Source organism: Alexandromys fortis, unplaced genomic scaffold, assembly GCF_014885135.2.
Source record: "Alexandromys fortis isolate MF-2015 unplaced genomic scaffold, M_Fortis_MF-2015_v1.1 scaffold_181, whole genome shotgun sequence".
Taxonomy (NCBI): Eukaryota; Metazoa; Chordata; class Mammalia; order Rodentia; family Cricetidae; genus Alexandromys; species Alexandromys fortis.
Window position 1 is genome coordinate 2,837,974 of NW_026068069.1, and position 15,192 is coordinate 2,853,165.

General features: G+C 42.3%; 1 protein-coding gene and 1 pseudogene across 1 annotated transcript in view; one reads left to right on the top strand and one right to left on the bottom strand.

The window, feature by feature from the left end:
* Spmip10 (sperm microtubule inner protein 10) overlaps positions 1–15,192 on the bottom strand; it is a 497,054-nt gene that overhangs the window by 124,703 nt on the left and 357,159 nt on the right. The window lies entirely within an intron of this gene.
* Positions 345–792, top strand: LOC126487871 (40S ribosomal protein S10-like; annotated as a pseudogene).

Consider the following 15,192-nt stretch of genomic DNA (forward strand, 5'->3'; position numbering starts at 1 on the left):
TCTCTGCTTCTGCTCTTGTAAGCCCTATAACAGCAACGACTGAAGTCATGTAAAGTAGAATCTGCCTGGCTCCTATATGAAAATGGAATCTATTGAGGGTAAGGCTTTGTTTTTAAAATTTTTTAATATGCCTACTACCTATAGCCAATTGTCACATAGGAAAATAGCATAATTTACATGCAATTTGTCAAACAAACTGTAATACAACTTTGACTGCTTTAACTTATCCCAGTATGATCCACAACCCTCTTGTGACACAGCAAAAGATGAAACCGTTATCCCTGCATTAAAATCATCATAAAGGTCCCTTTCTAGCCTGTGCCTTGAACCCTGCAGCCTCGGTGATGTTGATGCCTAAGAAGAACCAGATTGCCATCTACAAACTTCTTTTTAAGGAAGGAGTGATGGTTACTAAAAAAGATGTCCATATGTCCAAATACCCTGAGCGGGCAGACAAGAATAGGCCCAACCTTCATATAATGAAGGCCATGCAGTCTTGAAGTCTTGAGACTATACGTGAAGGAGCCATTTGCCTGGAGACATATCTATTGGTACATGATGAACAAGGACATGAGTACCCCTGGAGATGGTGCCTGCCACCACGCACAGAAGCTGTCCTGAAACTGGCAGGCCTCAGCCCAAAGGTCCAGAGTGACCTGCAAGATTAACAAAAGGGGAGGCAAACACCTATAGAAAGCTATGCCTTCTGGTGTTAAGGCTGGGGCTGGCTCACCAATTGAATTCCAGTTTAGAGTCAGCTTTGGCTGTGGCCATGGTCAGCCACCTCAGTGAAGTACACAAGAGACAACATTTCTTTTCTCCCTTCCACTATGGAGCTTGCTGCTATGGTCCAGCAGTTTACTGAACTGGATTCTATATCAGATTTCTTGAATGCAGTCTGCTGCTCCACACAACATGTGCTAGCTGGACAACTTGATAGCTATCTACACTCCCCACGTGGGTGGCTCCAGAATCACACTTCTGATAGGTGGCCATCTTTTTTAAGTATATATGATGACAAAGAGCTAGTGACCTTCCAGTGCAATCCCACTTCGTTATTAGACAGCTGGGACTGTCAGAAAGCATGCTCTCCTTCCCTGTAGTTCTATCTACTACTGGATTATTTTACTCTCTGGTATCACAAAGAAAACACGGCACCATTATCCTATCTCCCATCATCTCCCTGTCCTCGATAGTTATAGGTCAGCTTGACAGGTTAAAGTCATCTGAGAGGAGGGAACCTCAATTGAAAAAACTGCCTCCAGAAGGTCAGGCTGTAGGCAGGCAAGCCTTTAAGGCATTTTCTTAATTGGTAGTTGAAAGGGGAGGGGCTAGTCCATTGTGGGTGGGAATATCCCTAGGCTGGTGGTTTTGGGTTCTATAGGAAAGCAGGGCTAGCAAGACAGGGAGAGCAAGCCAGTAAGTAACACCCCCCCCCCCATGGTCTCTTTATCAGCTCTTCCCTCCAGGTTCCCACCCAGTTTGACTTCCTGCCTTGTCTTCCCTCCATGGACTGTGATTCAGGATATGTAAGCCAAATAAGACCTTTCCTCTCCAAGTTGCCTTTAGTGGCCCTAACTAAGACAACCTCTATCCTCTTTAAACCCATTTGCTTGGGTTTCTAGAGAGTTTGTCCCATTCCCATCCCCTTCTCCTGGCTGCTCCTGCTTAGATGTGTTGTCCCATAAATGCCATCTGGTCAAGTCAGAGAGCTGTAGGTGTGTGACCTCTCCTGATTGCTGCAGTGACTCTGTTAATTCCAAAGAGAATGCTCATCACCAGATTAGGTTTGCCTGTGTTCTGTGTGGGTGTTTTATGCAGAAATATCTTTCCTAATCAAGTTGAAGGATTTTCTAACTCTCCTCAAGACACACCTTCTGTTGTCAACATGGATGTAATACACTGGTACACAGTCCTAATGACACGATATCTGTTTATTGTCTCCATCTTAGTTTTACCATAGAAAACAGGGTATGCAAACAAACATCGAAACTAAGGTTACACATCAGTTGATATCAGTGAAGGTCCAACTCTGCTATATGAGACCCCTTTCTATGCTCTCAAATCCCCCTAATAAGATGAGAATGTTAGTGACTAACCTCGAGAGCTCACGAAGTTTTAGTGATAAGGGATGAATGAGCTGGGCGTGGTGACTCATACTTGTAGTTCCGTACTAAGAGGCTAGGGAGTGCTTGGGAGGATCACAAAAGCTTGAGACCAGCCTGGGGTACCCAGTGTCCTCAGCACTAGCCTGATCTATAACTGAGACCCATCCTCAAAATAAAAAAAGAATTAAATGAGTTGCAAATGAGCCCTTAAAAGAAGTGTGTGTGTGTGTTTACAACGCAACCTGTAGGCACTTAATGAATATTAATGGGAAAATTGAACATATAAACATACAGATACATGACATAGAGCATACTGAATAATGACAAAAAAGTGGGATCAGAAAAAAATGGTAAGACATAACATCAATTCAAAAGCTCTTGGCATCTGAAGCCAGTCTCTGTCGCCAGTGGCAACACCAGATGAATCACAATGCCTTTGGTCCAGTGCAGTGTTTAAAGAATGCAAGGCTCACTTTCTGGAAAGGAATCATCTTACCCATGGTTTCCACGGCTCTGTGCAGTTAATGAGGCGTCTAGTAGCACCTGTTCAAAATTTGCTCAGGAAGAAACAGAATGAGTAAGAGACAGAGCCGCGAGAAGAGGCTCACATTCATCAATGCACATTTCTAGTCTTCCAGGGACAGCAAAATATTTAACTGCCAAGCAGCAAATCCCATGTGACTGTTTAAGTAAGAAGTAATGATTAATATCAGACTAAAAGTACGTGCCATTCCACATTTTGTTATATAAAATATGTTAATAGCATATATATGTATATATATGAATTGCAATTACTTTTTACCAAGTTTTTCATTCTCACCTGAAATAAGCATCACAGAATGTTTGTACCTAGACATTTAGTCATTCATTCACTTTTTCAAAAGAAAAAAGTGAATTGCTTGTGCTAGGCCTAATCGGAGCTACAGAAGGACTAAGACAAATAACCCTGTAGGCTGGGTGTGGGAGACTGGGGTCAGTCTTTAAAGGCACAAGTATATGTTAGATCACAGACTAACAACTCGGGGTGTTGTGGGCTGACAGGTGACCAGTCATGACCGTGTAACAGCTCTGAGAAAGCCAGCAAATTTCAATAGAAAGGGATTTAGTGAATTAAATGCTAATGAAATCTAAGAGCAGAAGAAGCAGCCTCTGTTAGGACTCTGAAGAAGTGAGTCCTCAAACAATACTGAAGAACAGCAACCACAATGGCAGCTGCCTTCTATGGCATCTTCAGGAGGCCTGGGAATCAAGATGTGTGCCAGTGCACCCAGTAGTCCCGGAACACACTTAAGTTACAATGCTCCATGGGTTGTAACATTACTTTCTCCTTTAGGAGTGGAAAGTGGGAATAAAGGTTAACAGATTATCCTTGGTCTCTCTATTTATTTGGGGTCTGAATTTGTCTTGTGGAGAATGCAGCTGCTTAGAAGAGCCCAAAGTCACATCCAGAAACCTAGCTGCAAAGGAGTCTCTTTCCAACATCTGCAGTAGAGGAACATGGGAAGAGTTATAAGAGTTATGGCTGTAAGGAGCCATTATACTCACTTGATCAACAGAAGATAGTAAGATGGAGAGTCTTTGATAGAGAAGGGGGAGAAGCTAAAGACAGGGGGAATAGGGAGCTCTGATGACCTTGAACAGACCCCAATACCCCATTTTAAAAGTCCAATTATTTGGGGTCATCATTAGTCTAGACACTGTAAAACTAAAGTTAAAGTCACATGAGTGTGGTGTTCTGATGGAATAAATATGAACTAAGAGTTAAGAGAGAGTAGTGCAGCAGTGTTCTCCCTAGCTCTTCCACTAATAATGTCCCCGGGGAGGTCACTTAACATCTCTGGCTTCAGTTTTCCCATTGGTAAACTAGGGAGAGTTTCCATAATTCTCTGCGAACAGAAATTAACAAGAAATAGAATCACCAAAATTCATCATCTTGCTAAGTAGTTGTAACACGCAACAACTAAACAGTCTACTTAATGGGCTGAAGGAAGACCTTCACGGTATTTGTGTAGAGACTTTCTTTGTAACCAGTAAATTCCTTCCCCAACAATACAGTTCTGCAATTTTGTTAGGATAATTTGAGAGCAGTGACTAGTCCATAAACACTCGCTGCTATCAAATAAAATTACAATAACGATGGAATTCAGTTGTCTTTGGAAACGCATGTCCCTACCCAGCTTTCCTCCCGCAACATGTTGCAGAAGTCACTAATCATGCAGCACATGCTGACCGGCCAGGTAAACAGATGAGAACGCCAGAGCTTTGCCTTGTTTGCCAGGCGCTGTGCTCAGCCAAGGTTGAGTGCTTGGCAAGGGAGACGGTCTTCATTTCTCAACGTTCATGAATATGTAGTTCATCTAGTCACAATAGATAGGTTTCATGCCGTTTGGGAAGCCACGTGTTGTTTCTTTTCTGTAACGGCCTCCTCTGCCCTACTCAGAGGCTCGGCAGCTGCTGAAGGTCACACTGCCACTGAGATGCAAAACACAGAAGGTAGCAACTGTGTGGCCTGTAAATTATCTGCAGAAGCATAGATATCAGGTGACACAGCAACTTGAAACCCCCTCTTCCCCTACCAAGGAGGAAAGATGAATTCATGTAAGCTATAAGAGACAATATAGAATTCGACAACCTGTGAAAGATAATATAGGATTAGTTCGAGCAAACATGAACTATTCCACTGGGTTAGATCTTGCCCTCATAGGCCTGTGTTAGAGTCAACAGTGATCGAAAAGGAGAAAATGCTATAACGTGAAACTACAAATAACCTGGAACTAGGAATGTAATGACAAAAAATAAAATAAAAACCTGGAAGTAGGGATCTTCAAAGTGACCATCCATGTCACCACAGCAGACAAGCTGCAGCAGAAAGAGCAACTCTAGGTGTAGAGCTTTTCTTAGAGCCGGTAACAACAACAACAACATGCCTCTACTATTGTCTCCTCCTCTTTATTCACACACACAAAGGCACACACACACACACACAAAGGCACACACAGGCACATACAAATGAAAATACACACATGCACACATACATACATGCTCAGGAAGAGAGAGAAATGGCAGGGAGGCTCCTTAACTAATGAAGTCACAAAATAAGAAAATGATCATACCATGATTAAGTTATCACCAACAGTACAGGAGAGCGATGCCAAAGTTTCTCTGTGGTTATGATGAATTGTTTCTTACATTTCTTTTTGTCCACCAAGCTTTAGCCAATTCCTCCTCTCTTGTCTCTTTGACTAATGAGAAGAACTGACCCCCAGTTTCTGTGTACCATTCATATCTGCCAGTGTATTGTTATCGTTCATCCTTCCTGCTTTTTCCCAGAAAGCCGTTGCCACTCTTGAGTTTATAAAGAACCTTTTAAAATTTATGCCATATGACTTTTTTTTCTTTCTGAATCCTGGCCAATTTGACTTGTTAATAAAAATAAAAAATAAAAAAAGATGTTTAAGCCTCAAGAACATTCATGTCTGTGGGGTAATGAGCAGCAACAGACAGCTGTGTGACCAGTTCAAAATGAGAATTTTTTTTCTCATTTTAATCTTTTTGATGTGTGGTAGCTTTTAAGACTTTGGATAAAAATATGAGAAGATGATCTTTGGCTTGGAATGTGACCCCAGCAAGGTTGTCAAGTGTGACACTTTTCACACGGACTGGATAACTCCTTCATAAGGTTACTGAAAGAACTAAGGGTGGGGCAGAAACTAGAATAAAGAGCCATATTCAGGTTGCTGAAGAGAGAAGGCAGCTGTTAAGATTGCTAGATGTTCTCGAAAAGGAACTGGGTTCAGTTCCCAGCACCCACACAGTGGCTCACAGTCACCTGTAAACTCCAACACCCTCTTGGGCAGCAAGTACACATGTGGTACACATACATTTGTGCAGACAAACACATAAAAATAAGATAAAAATAAATAAACTCTCTCTTTTTCTCTCTGTCTCTCTTTCTCTCTCTTTCTCTCTGTCTGTCTCTGTCTCTCTGTCTCTCTCTGTCTGTCTCTGTCTCTCTGTCTCTCTCTGTCTGTCTCTGTCTCTCTGTCTCTCTGTCTCTCTGTCTCTCTGTCTCTCTGTCTCTCTGTCTCTCTCTCTCTGAAAGAACCAGAAACAGAACTATGGAGCCTGGCCCATGATATAGAACTGAACCAAAGGGGGTCTCAGAAGCATTCTTCCAGGACCGTCGGCTTCAACACCAGTGCCTTGTCTAGAATAACTTTCGAGACTGCAGGTGGTACCCAGAAAGGATTTCTTCTAAGGAAGCGACCCATTGGTTTTCAAAGGATGGAAAGGAACACAAGCTTCATCAAAATAGCTGTCCCTCTCCTCCACAACCAGACAGCAAGATTAGCCTAGATGTGATCCCTATGATGGCTAAGTTAGGGAAGAGCATTGTCTAAACATTCCAATGGGCAATGCATTGAAGAATCACCAAGTGGAGGAACACCCAAGGGGTCTCTTTCCTAAATATCCGAACATGGTCTCATATTAGTACACAGTCTCGCAATCTCTTGATAGCTGCTGTTTTGAGTTTGTTTTTGTTTGGTTTCTGCTAACTTTTCTTTTTTTTTTTTTTTTTTTTTTGGTTTTTAGAGACAGGGTTTATCTGTGGTTTTGGAGCCTGTCCTGGAACTAGCTCTTGTAGACCAGGCTGGTCTCGAACTCACAGAGATCCACCTGCCTCTGCCTCCCGAGTGCTGGGATTAAAGGCGTGCGCCACCACCGCCCGGCTTCTGCTAACTTTTCTTGAGCAAGCTCAGTGCTCATGAAGTACCTATAAGACAGGGGTGAAAGTTCCTACGGAAGCATGGCTGTTGCTCATTGAATATGTTGTCATTTTCCTTGAGCTGCATACAGGAATTTTAAAAGCCGCTTTATTAATTGCTCTAACCATTTGCCAGTTACTTGGGCTTTAAGGAGGTTGTTAGGAGCTTTAAAATCACATTTGTGTTAAATACCAGAGCAAATGAGCCACAGAAAGGAGCAGAAACGCTCTAGTGTTGGGTTGTAGTCAAGAGACGGTGGCTCCTCCCCCCCCACCCACTCCAGGCTATTTCACTCTGAGGACATTACACCATTATTAAGATTGTCTTCCCTTCAGGCCTCAAGGATGGATTTAATTTCATGCAATTCAGACTTGATGGCTAATAGCAATAACGCTGAGCACAAGCATCTGGACTCGCTACGGGAAATCACTCCCTTCTTTGAGAGCTGGGGACCCACCTGAGTGAAGGGAGTAGAAGAACTTTAGTGCCTCAGTTTCCACCCCAGAAAGAAAACACAAAGGTTTGCTGTGAAGTGAGAGGAGACAGTGGCAAGAGCGGACACAGAACTTCACAGACCATTCTCTCTCCATCCCAGCTGTAATCTCCTCGCAGTTTTTATATATAGAAAATATCAGGGCAGGAGAAGCAGAATACAAAAGCTTTTGTTTTGTTTAAAAGTAGGTCACAAATGTTCCTAATATAGCTAAAATCCTGCACTTCACCCTAAAGAGGCTAACAGTACCAAGCAACAGAGAAGTTTTCCATAATTATATTGTACATTATAGACCAAGTCCAACCAAAGAAAGTTGCCAAAACCCCAGACCAGAGACTGCAGAAGCCAAAATATATATCTGACTATCTGAAGGTACAGATGGGTAATACAGATGCCTTAATTAGGGTTTCTATTGCTGTGAAGAGATACCACAGCAACTCTTATAAAGGAAAACACTTAATTGGGGGTAGCTTGCTTACAGTTTCAGAGGTTCAGTCCGTTATCATCATAGTGGGGAGCATGACGGTGTACAGGCAGACATGGCGCTGGCTACATCTTGATCAGAAGGCAACAGGAAGTAGACTGTGACAATGGGCAGTATCTTGAGCATAAGAGACCTCAAAGCCCTCCACCACCAGTGACACACTTCCTCCAACAAGGGCACACCTACTTCAATAAGGCCACACCTCCTAATAGGACCACTCTCTTTGGGGTCCATTTTTCTTTCAAACCACCACACGCGTATTCGATGGTCTTCCCCCCCCCCAATTTCCTGTCTGTACTGAGTTGCTTTCTAGAGATGCTCTATGATTACACCCTTCATGTCAGAGACGGCAATATGGGGACCAAGAACTTCTCTGTGGCTTTTCTTGTCACTTGCTTTCTCATCTCCCCAGTCAACACATTATTAACACATCTATAGCTGGCAGTAAATGAGTACAGTAGAGACACATTTTTGTATCTTACTCTGAAAGTAGTTTAAAGCCCCTTATTAGTCCTTTCATCCACCCCAGCGCCAGCAACTCCTTGTTATAGCCACCCCAGCTACCTAGAATCACACAGTTTTTCTGATTCTTCCCAACTCTTTTCCTTCAAGTCTGTTATAGGTTCCAGGGTTTTCTCCCAATACTTAAAAATGTAAAAGAGAGTATTTACAAACTTAAGCAGCTTAAGGGAAAGGTATTAACGCAGATGCTAATCCAATATAACAATATTTTTTTAGAAGAAAGAGATGTCAAGGCACAGGGAGGACGCCATGCGACAGCAGAGGCAGATCTGTATGGGCAAAGCTGCCAACCAGGAATGGCAGGATTGCTGGCCACCAGCACTTCAGAAAACAGAAAGAGCCTCCAAGAGGGCACATGGTCCTGCTGGCCCTTTGATTTCCAACTTCTATCCTCCAGAATGAGAAAATTTATAAATATCTACTGTTTAAAGCTACCCACATTGTGGCACTTGGTTAGGGAAGCTCTAGAAAATAAATTCTCTCTCCCTCTGTCTTATTTTCTCAGCAGAGATATTGAGCATCCCTTTTGTCGTCTTGACATTTACCCAGAGACACTCATCTTTGACCCACAAGCTGTTGGTGAATGCAATTTCCTCAATAAGCACAGCTCCCTCCCTAAGAGGAATCCTGGATCCAGAGGTTAAGGGTTTTTTTTTTTTTTCTTTAACAAAGTTATCACTATGATGTATTTACATTGGGGAAAAAAAAAAGAAAGAAATCAAAGTTCCCAAATTAGACTTGAAGGTCTAGACTCTATAAATGTTGCTCTTTATAAAACAAGTAGACCTTTGCTTCACCTGCACTGGAAACTTCTCACTGTGGAGAGGATAAAGACAATGGTGCTTGTCAAAGCCCTAAGTCAGCAGTTCTCAACCGGTGGGTCGCGACCCCTTTGGTGATCAAACCTCTCTTTCACAGGGACTGCCTAAGACCATTGAGAAACACTACAGTTCACAACAGTAGCAAAAATTACAGCTATGAGGTAGCACTGAAAATAATTTCATGGTTGAGGGTCACCACGAGGAACTGGATCAGAGGGTCGCAGCGTTAGGAAGGTTGAGAAGCACTTGCCTTAGAGCTGTCATGAAGTGGTCTCAGTCTTCCCACTGCCTTGCCCTGTACCAGCCCTCTTCACACAATGAGCTTCATTCAGCTCCTCCTTTTCGACACATAGTCCCTCAGTCCTCCTACAGCTGCCACTACACTGCTGTCCTCTCCCTCAGAACCCCTGCCTCAGCCCCTCCCTGAGATAACTCGAATGGGTTTCCATCCCAGCTCAAGCGTGAGGTCCTCGGAGGCCTTTCCTGGCTTCCCAAGGCAAGAGCACAGCTTCCCCCAGATAGACCTTTATAGCACCCACTGCTTTTCCTTGAAATATTTATTAGTTTTTAATTACAACAGAAGCACTTTTAATTGAGCTCCTCTGGGACTTAACTGATGTTTTCAAATCCCTTTGTCAGATGTTTTGACCGACTGTCCAGAGTGAGACAGATGCTTGTGACTCCTGCCCGCCTGGTGTCCTCGCCGCTTCTGCTCCCGCCAGCTGGGCTCCGCGCTTACTCAGAGTGGCTTGTTTTTGTTCTCAAACCTGTTTATGACAGTTGTACTTGATGACTATAATTATATAGTTTAATTAAGTATCACATAAACTGTTCAAATATGAGCATAAAAAGAGAGTTGCTTCCATGAAAGCTAAGTTAAATGCTTTGGAAAGACACACAAAGTCTGGGACGTGGGTGGGGGATTGTTCTTAAATTAGTCGTGAGTGAAAGAAGAAGTGTAAGAGATTGAGAGGAGAATAAAATTTCCCTGAATGAAATGTTCTTCACTGGTGTCTTCATACCTTCCACTTTAAAGTAGATGAAACTGAAAGCTGTACGTAGAATGTATAATTTTGAGTGGGCTTTAGACGAGAAAGACGAAGTAACACTTCAGTTACTAGACCAGTTCTCAGACAAGGCATCTTAGCCTGATCAAATTTGGCAAGTGGATGGTTATGGGTTTTAAGTAAAAAATAAAGCATGCATATAGATAGTATATATCATGTCCACTTTTTCTAGTAAGTTACAAACATTACCCTCATCGAAGAAAAGGGATATTTACAACAAATATTATTTTGTTTTGTTTTGTTTTGAGATAGGGTCTTGCTTTGTGGTTCAGGCTGGCTTCTACCTCTTCATCCTCCTGCCTCAGCCTCCTAAGTGCTGAGATCACTAGGGTGTTCCACCAAGCCCAGTGGTAAATATTTATTAACATGGCCATCTGGTTCACACTGATCTCCCTTCGGATTGTGAGTTCCACTGCAGGAGGCATGCATATTCTTAGTAGCTGGGTTTCAGTGCTTGCTGCTGGCACAGGAAGCATTATTCTGAATAAAGACAATTTCCCTTTAGTTTAGGCTGCACAAACATAGCAGATGGTATGACTAATTATTTTATTATATTTCTCTGGAGGAAGGCCAAATTCTCAAAATTTGGAAAAACTGTATCTCAAAATTCTTCTAGGCAGTAAGTTGTTGGCATGTTTGGGAATAGCATGCTAGAGTGTGTTTGGAGAGCAGTTCTTCCTGGTAGCTAGCTGCCCTGTCTATCTGAACAGGCCTCCTGAATGGTGTGCATATACACCAGGAAGCCAGGAAGAAGCCTTGTACCCTCCTCTTCATGCTGTGAGCACCCTATGCTTTTCCGTGATCCAGCTTTAGTAATTATAATAGAAGACGGGCTTAATCCATAAAAAATGAAAAACCTTTCCTATCTCAAAACCATTTCCTGCCTCCTGAGGTAAAACAAAACCTTCCCTGAGGAATAATGGAAATGTGCTCAGATATTCTTAAAAGATCCTACATAGCATAAAACAGTCTTTTGAGATAAAGCCATAGTTCTTTTTTATTCACATTTAAGCCCATGCATGAGGTAGTAGAAAAATACAGTGGGAAGCAATGTTTTCCAATCCCTGTTTCATTTGTGATCTTCCTGAAGCTTCCATTTCCTCGTCTGTAAAATGGGATGACGAAAATGTCTAACCTGTCTTGAGGAACTGTAAGCCATCAGTTAACCAAGAGTGGCACGGAGCTACACTGCCGCTGTCACTGAAGGGTCTCCGACACCCTCATCTTTCAGTCGCGCGGGCCCCTGACCTTTTCCTTTGCGGCTAGCCGGCAGCACATCAGTTCACTTCCTTCAGCACAGGCACCGCAATCTCCTCTCATTACACTCAGAAGGAGGTTGGAGGCTACTGATTCTGGAGTCGACGACAATGGTCTGGTTCTCACAGATCTTCTGGGAAGATCCACAGGACACTCCAACCCCATTTCACCTCACCATCTTTTAAAGATGGATAAAGAGAGAGGCTGGAGTCAGGGCCCCTGTGAAAACTGTAATTTCACTGCCGGTATGAATTTAAACTTTAACAATTTTGGTATCCATCTGTGAAATGTCATTTCTGTTGGTTCCATCCTATAGCTCAAACAATAGAAAAAAATCACACAGCCATTCCTGTAAAAGTCTACAGTTTCTCTATAATGTATGGGCACTCAGGCTGCACTAATTTATGCTACAATTACTTTTATTTTTTAGCATTTTTATTTGACTCTTATACTACATAATTAATGGTGTTTACACAGAAAGGTTGTTTAACTAATGTAAATGGCATAAGTGGATTACTTGAGCAAGCCTTTAAACAAATAAGCATTTTTCCCCTTTGAAATTTTTTTTTCACTCTCCTCTAAATGTCTGGAAAAAGGAGCAGGGGTTTTTAAAATGCCATAGAGGACACAGAAATCAGGTTTCTGTGGCCCATTCTTTCCTGGTGGGACAGGCTTATAATTCTGTCTCCTCTTACAATGGTTGGTGGGTAGGTAGTCAACAGTGACCCAGTGACCCAACCCATCCCAGATTCAGAAGCACATCTTTTCTTTGGGAGGCTGCCACTGTTTTTCTCCACGACCTTAAACATAACCCAATATCTGGCTCTCTCAGATCATTTCCTGCAGTTGGCAGTACCTAGAGAGAGTGACTGATGAGATAAACAAATATGTTCATCATAAGAGCAGAAAGACACAGGGAACTCCTCCCAGGTTTCTGAATATTTCTACCATCGTATCACCCAACTGTGGCAATTACTGAGATAGCTCCTCCTAGTCAAAGTCCAGGTTGCATGTTCTTTGAGTGGCAGCACAAATCCAGGTTACAGTAAACTAGGGCAGGCATGACGATCACTCCCTGCCGAGACATTGTTTTTTTTTTTTTTTTTAAGCATTCTGAAGGAAATGCTTTCATACCAACAGCCATGTCTTTACTTCTGCTTTCTCAGAGGCAAAGCCAAGAGGAAAGAGTGAAGCCACCACCCCCTACACCCACAAGTCTAGCTAGCCCTCGTGAGGCCTTAAATGGAAGGCCTGACTCCAAGTCATTTCTGGAAGAACAGATAGTGTACCGTCTAAAGTACTCTTGGGTTATCTCAGGAGTGACAGACCAGCCCTTCCAAGCAGACTGTTTCTAGAGTTAGGCTGAAGCCTTGCACAGAACCTCTGAGATAAAGTCTTGAGGTCTAAGTGCAGAACTCAGGTTCCAAAGAAGTGAGAACACAGACTGCTGTTTCAGTTCTCAGGACAAACACTAGAACTGGAGTCCACAGAGGGCAATACATAGGTCAAAGGCCTACAAAAAAGAATATCTGAAATAAAATATACTTTAGATAGACCCAGTGCTATCTAAAGACCTTCAATCTTACCTTCACATCATTTGAAACATATTAAAAGCTGTGAATAGCTCCTGTATATTTTTCTATGAAAATAAATATAGAATTTTGTTTTTTGTAATTATTTAGCTAAAGTCACCAACAAATACACTACAATGTCTCAGTATTCACCACACTGTAGTAGCTCTCATGTGTCTAGACTGTCTCAATAGAGTGTTGTTTTCCATGAATGCTAAATCCATCCTTTAGTGACACCCACACATGTTCTACTCTCTGACCCTTGAATAAATGTTTATTTTGCTGTGGCCAAATTTTTTTTGAGATAATCATTTTTTCTATTCAAACTCCAGAAATTCTCTCAAACAAAGGTCCTTTGCTTGGCACAGGGAGGTGGGAAATCTGGACCTAGAGGCCAAACTGTTCTTCTGGAATAAAAACCCTAACCCAGACATTCCCAAAGTAACTGGGCACTGATAACAGAAACAGAGATTCACAAGCATTTCAGGAAACTCTCGCTCTCAAGTATGCATTCTGAGTCCTGGGCTACCACTTAAAACCCATATAACTACCCCCCAAAAAAATCTTACTAATGAATTGTTAACTCTGGAAACGAACTTTGACTCTTTGGGGAAATTTACCCATAACCGACGGTACAAAGCTTTCATTATGACCTTTGGGGAAAACCATTCACCTTCAGTTTGTGAAATCAAATTTCATAATCCAACCAACTATACAAAGCTTCATTTTCCAGTGAAACAAAAATGAAATTTGGAAGCTGACCTGGAGTTACATTTCTAGGACCATCTTTCTATCACTCTACAAAATGTACAATATGCAGGCTCTGCCAGGGTGCTTACAGCTAGACATAGCACTAGCTCTCAAGAAAGACTCTCTCTGTAACTTTTACACAGTGGCAAGTCCCTGCTCAGAAAGATTGGGACTTATCAGAGTGTATCAACAGAATCATAATCACAGGTCTGTTTACAGGCCCCAAATCCTCTTTTGGCTGCTAACAGATGCTGAAGCGATAAAGCACGAACTTGAAAATTCAACTTCCAAATTGTGTCCTCTACCAATATCGTATAATCAATATTATTTGTCTAAGGGATTCATTTCTGACCCATTTTGTCTTTTTTAAAAAAACACTAAATACACAGTGATTTTTGTTCAGTGATGAGCCCACAGGTACTGGCAGCAGAAATGAAATTCAATATGCTATTTTCTGTGAGGATGTGGGCAAGTTACTGAGCCTCCATTTCATCATCCGTAAAATGGTACTTAATAAGACCGTTCACAGGATTAAACGTGTTAATGAGGACCAAGCTTTGGATGTGCAATCAATAAATATTAAGGTGAGCATTATTATACCTATTACCCATCATTTTCTTATTACTTACAATACCACCACACCTGGAGCCTATACTACTTAGTCATCTCCTAATGCCCCTGCTTGTTACACCTGTACTAAGCCATTAACTTCCAAAAGCTAAGATATCCTTTTTGAAGACAAAAAAAAATTATTCCAGCTCCCCTTTCTTCATAGGGATGTAGTCAATCAGGAAGCATTCCAGCTGCCCATAGCACAGACCTGACCTGGCTACCTGGGTGGGCTCCATACTCTTCCGCCTCTATTCACCCACCTCTCGTCCCCAATCCCCTTAGAACTTTAGCCATACTAGTCAGTGGTCTGTGCATGGCCCAAGCTTCATTCTGGGGTTCCGTCCGCGTCCTGGGGCTGTCATATGCTAGTCCAAAAGCTACTAACCAGCTGACATTCCTATCTTTTCACAAGTCATATTTGTTCTCTTCCAAATGCGTAGCCTAACAAATAAATTCCCTCTTTAAAGGAGAATTTCCCCCACGTCTGCCTTGCCTCCAAGGTTATAAGGTTGTAAACGTGGAGAGGTACAGTTTCCAGTTTTTCTCATCCTGTTCCTTATAACCCAGTTCAGCCCCCAACCCAAAGGAAGAGGAAGACAGTAAATACTCCCGTAATAAATGAATGAACGCATACAGGGAGAGGTTAAAATGCAATCTCAAAATGCTGCTTCTCAACCCCCAGGCCGTTTCCTTAACACACTCTTCTCTACTTCTTCCCTCCTTCCCTTCTTTTTTTCCCTC